General features: G+C 46.2%; 1 protein-coding gene across 1 annotated transcript in view; it reads left to right on the plus strand.

Moving 5' to 3' along the window:
- Positions 1-3,575: 3,575 nt before the first annotated feature.
- LOC127002245 (tetraspanin-9-like) overlaps positions 3,576-5,000 on the plus strand; it is an 18,936-nt gene continuing 17,511 nt past the window's right edge. The window contains exon 1 of the mRNA XM_050868052.1: positions 3,576-3,859. The gene's annotated coding sequence lies outside the window, so the exon portion shown is untranslated. The remainder of the gene's footprint in view (positions 3,860-5,000) is intronic.

Here is a 5,000-nt window from a genome sequence, read left to right on the forward strand (position 1 = left end):
ATCCCGTCCCTTCCCTTCCCTTCCCTTCCTGTCCCATCCCGTCCCTTCCCTTCCCTTCCCTTCCCTTCCTTCCTTTTTTCCTTTCCTTTCCTTTCCTTTCTTTCTTTCCTCCCTCGTCAAATTACCGCGAGAAGGTGATTAAAAAGACATTTCAGAATTAATTACTTGTGATCTCTCTCTCTCTCTCTCTCTCTCTCTCTCTCTCTCTCTCTCTCTCTCTCTCTCTCTCTCTCTATGTTAAATAAATGGACTGAGAGAGAGAGAGAGAGAGAGAGAGAGAGAGAGAGAGAGAGAGAGAGAATATGTAAAATCTATTGGTCTATCTATTGGCCTATTCCTTACTTCATTAATCTTTCTTTCTGTTCCTCTATCTCTTCGCTTTTCTCTTCTTCCTCTTTCGTTTCCTAATTCCCTGTTCTTCTCTCCATTTTCTCCTCTCTTCTCCTCTCCTCGCTTCTTCTCTCTCCTTTCCTTAGTCTGTCTTTCCCTGTCCCTTCTCTTCGCGTTTCTCATCTATCGTTTCCAATCCCTTATCCTTCCCTTCCTTGTCCCCTTCGCCTTTCTCCTCTTCTCTTGTTTCTTAATCCCTGTCTTTACATTTCCTCCTCTTTCCCTCCTTGTCCTCTTTCCTCTCTCCTCTTCTCTCTACCCCCGTCCCCCTCCTCCTCCTCCCTTCCTTGTCCTTTTTTCTGCCTTTTTTCCTGTTCTCTATCGTTTGATCCTTGTCCTCTTTCCCTTCCCTATCCTCCCTTTCGCCTGTTTATCTTTCCTATAGTTCGTTAATCTCTGTCTCTCTTCCCTTCCTCTCCCTTCTACTTCCCTTTTCTTATTTGTCATTCCTTCCCTTCCTATCACTTTTTTTTTTTGCCTTTTTCCCTTCTCTATCGTTTGTTAATCCCCATCCTCTTCCTCCTCCTCCTCCCTTCCTCTCCCCTCCCTCGCTCTTTCCGCCGCCGCTGGAGACAATGCGGGGATGAGGGCGTGATGGGCGTCTTTGTGCCGGCAATATTGAGGCCCCGACAAGGTCATCCCGTCATACACCCCGGGGACCGCTGCTTTCTGCTACACGCCCACTACGACTACTACTACTCCTGATTTTTTTTTTTTTTTTTTTAGTGGTGCCTGTACTTGGGGGGCTCTTGGACGGACTGCTGCTAAAACTACTACTACTACTACTACTACTACTACTACTACTACTACCACCACTACTACTACTACTACTACTACTATTACTACTACTACTACTACTACTACTACTACTACTACTACTACTACTACTGCTCTTAGGGAGGTGGTGCCTCAGTAGTCAAGAGTGCGGGCGCGGTGTACTGGAGGACCCGGGGTCGAGTCCCGCCGAGTGGCCTGAGAATGCCCACATGCTGTCCTGAAGATTGTCCGTCAACCCAGACTAAATAAACTCTCTAAAGAGGTTCAAAGATGAGCTCTGGGGGCAGCATGAGCCGAGGAAGGTGGCGCCACTATAAACACTTGCCTGCGCATAACGAGCTGGGGCCGACCACCAGGACCCACAAGGAAAGACTACCGGCTCTATAAGATGAACGTAAAGATAAATGAATAAATAAATAAATAAATAAAATACTACAGTCTGTCATATGCTTAAAGATACCCTAGCTGAACTTTACCTATCAATAATCAAGTTGTCATATTGTTTTGTTTACTCAGCAAAGTCAAATATATACTCTCTCTCTCTCTCTCTCTCTCTCTCTCTCTCTCTCTCTCTCTCTCTCAAGGGCGACAGGTGGAGGACGTTGGGAAAGGCCTGTGTTTTGCAGTGGACTAGCAATGACTGATGACGATGACGGAGAAAACGTAATAGCCATCCCTACAACGTTTTCCTGAGTGGCGTTCAGAGAAAACGACGGTAGTTCAACGCAGACTTGTATGATTTCTGTAAGGTTTGGCAGACTGACTATAAGGAACTGCTAGAAACACTATCCTCCTCTATATATCAAACAGTGACGAAAGAAAGAAAGATGACCGGAAAAAATAAGAGTAAGATGAACAGGAAAAGAAGATCAAAGAGGAGGAGGAGGAGGAGGAGGAGGAGGAGGAGGAGGGAGTGAGAGTCCAAACGAATCACTCATAATTATTCTGATACGCGGTCGTGTTAGAAGATTATGAATGAGAGAGAGAGAGAGAGAGAGAGAGAGAGAGAGAGAGAGAGAGAAACATGCGTCTTTACTGAGAAGCGAGGACAGATGGCACAGATTAGAGGCGGCGAGTCAGCAAGAATGGACGAGAGAGAGAGAGAGAGAGAGAGAGAGAGAGAGAGAGAGAGAGAGAGAGAGAGAGAAAACAACAGGCCATAGAAAAGACGGAAGAAAACGAAAACAAGGAAGCCACAGTCAGAGAGAGAGAGAGAGAGAGAGAGAGAGAGAGAGAGAGAGAGAGAGAGAGAGAGAGAACAGATAGAAAGGACAGAACACAGAGAAAAAGAGAAACAGCGTAAGAAAGAGACACACACACACACACACACACACACACACACACACACACACACACACACACACACACAGAATAGGACGCAACAGACAGCCTTAAGAACCCCATGACAGCAACAGCACTGGCGGTAGAGGTCAACGCGGAGACAGACAGACAGACAGACAGACTAGACGGCCGCTGGGCAAAGAAGGCGAAAGTGGAGGGGCGGAGGGAGGGAGAGAAGGAGGAGGGGAAGGAGGGGGAGGAGTGGCATAGCATCTTCTTGTGACCTTCAATAGTACGCCAGGGATCACCCTCTCTGCAAGGCCAAGGAAGGAATGTGAAGGAAGAAAGAGAGAAAGGAAGGAGTTATGTAGGACAGGGAAGGAAGAAAGCAAGGAAGGAAAGAAGGAAGGAATTTTACATACAAAGGAAGATAAAAATGAAGGAAAGCAAAAAAAAAAGTTAATGAAGCAAAAAAAGAAGGAAAAAAAAAGGATAATGAATGAATGAATGAAGGAAGGAAGGAATAAGGTAAGCAAAGGAAGATATAACAGGGCAAGGGCGGGAAGGCTAAGGGAACGTTCCACAATATAACAGACTGAAGGGCAAGGGCGGGAAGGCTAAGGGAACGTTTCACAATATAACAGACTGAAGGGCAAGGACGGAAAGGTTAAGGGAACGTTCCACAATATAACAGACTGAAGGGCAAGGGCGGGAAGGCTAAGGGAACGTTCCACAATATAACAGACTGAAGGGCAAGGACGGAAAGGTTAAGGGAACGTTCCACAATATAACAGACTGAAGGGTAAGGACGGGAAGGCTAAGGGAACGTTCACAATATAACAGACTGAAGGGCAAGGGAGGGAAGGCTAAGGGAACGTTCCACAATATAACAGACTGAAGGGCAAGGGCGGGAAGGCTAAAGAAACGTTCTACAATACACGGAACACGAGAAGAGACGAGGCTTGCAGAGAAAGGATATGAAACAAAGACTAACAGAGGCTGGGTAAGGAAGGGCAGGCAAGGGCAAGGCTGTGCACGGGGCAAGGGTTAAGCTCAGAGCGGGGCACGGCAAGGGGCGGGTACGGCGTGTGTGTGTGTGTGTGTGTGTGTGTGTGTGTGTCAGCAACATGAGGCAACAGTTGGTCTGCGGGCGGCGTGGTGTGCGGATCTGTGGCGCCCTAGAGAGAGAGAGAGAGAGAGAGAGAGAGAGAGAGAGAGAGAGAGAGAGAGAGAGAACCCGGTTGGCTGAGTGGTTGGGTAGCGGCCTGTCTACCCCTCCCGTCCTCCTCCTCCTTCTCCTCCAGGTCCTCCTCCTCCTCCTCGGACACTTGCGCACCCTCCTCCTCCTCCTCCTTCTCTTCCTCCTCCTCCTCCTCGCGTCTTCACACCTGTTGCCTCGATTCTCCTCAAGGTAAGTCTCTCTACCTTACCTAACTTAAATGCACCTTGAAATAACATGTCATGGGTAGGAAGAAGCTGTCGTAGGTAAAACACTTTCACTAAGGTAAGGGAAACACATGTATAGGGAAGGTAAGGTAAGGAAGGGTCAGTGTACCTTATAGTGACCTCAGGCTGAGCTCTGGTGCCTGTGTGGCCGCTGGGAAGGGAAGGAATAGAAAGATAGAACGATAGAGATGCTGGTTATGGTATAAGAAACTCGTGTATAGGGAAGGTCTTGAAAGGATCAGTGTACCATATAGTGACCTCAGGCTGTGTTCTGGTACCTGTGTGACCGATGGGAAGGGAAGAGATAATACATGGAGAAGACGTGTATAGATAAATGAATATAGATGCTTGACTTAGATTTTGTGAATAAATATCATAGATAGACAAATAAATAGATATAGATAGATAGATAGACAGATAGGTTCTTTATAAATATTCCTACTAAGACTTTGCTGTATATATGAGGATAGAAATACACAGAGAAAAGAAGGGAATTATAATACATGGAGACGTGTAGAGAGAAATGAATAAGAGAAATGAATATAGATGTATGACGTACGATTTTGTGAATAAGTAAGATAGATAGATAGATACACAGATTCTTTACAACTATTCCTATGCGTAAGTTAGATAAATAAGGAAAAGAGGAAAATATTATTGAATTGGAAAATAATACTATATAGATATAATGTTTCTAGTGGTGGTGGTGGTGGTGGTGGTGGTGGTGATAGTGCTGGTGGTGGCGCTGGTGGTGGTGATAGTGGTGGTGGTGATGGTGGTGGTTATTTTTCACTTTCATGGAGTTACGTGATGTTGAAGGCATAAACGTCTCTCTCTCTCTCTCTCTCTCTCTCTCTCTCTCTCTCTCTCTCTCTCTCTTCTTCTCCTCTCTTCCATTTCCTCCCTTCGCTTTTCCTCTCCCTCCTCCTCCTCCCTTCCCTCCCTCCCTCCTCCTCCTCCTCCTCCTCCTCCTCCTCCTCCTCCCTCGCATCCATATATCATTCTCCGTCGTCCCTTCTCCTCCCTTCCTTGCCCTTCTCTTTCTCTCCCTTCTTTCTTTATTTACTTATTCTTATCTTTACTTTCTCTTTAACTGTTTCATTTTC

The sequence above is a fragment of the Eriocheir sinensis genome, chromosome 22 (genome assembly GCF_024679095.1).
Source record: "Eriocheir sinensis breed Jianghai 21 chromosome 22, ASM2467909v1, whole genome shotgun sequence".
In the NCBI taxonomy this organism is placed as follows: domain Eukaryota; kingdom Metazoa; phylum Arthropoda; class Malacostraca; order Decapoda; family Varunidae; genus Eriocheir; species Eriocheir sinensis.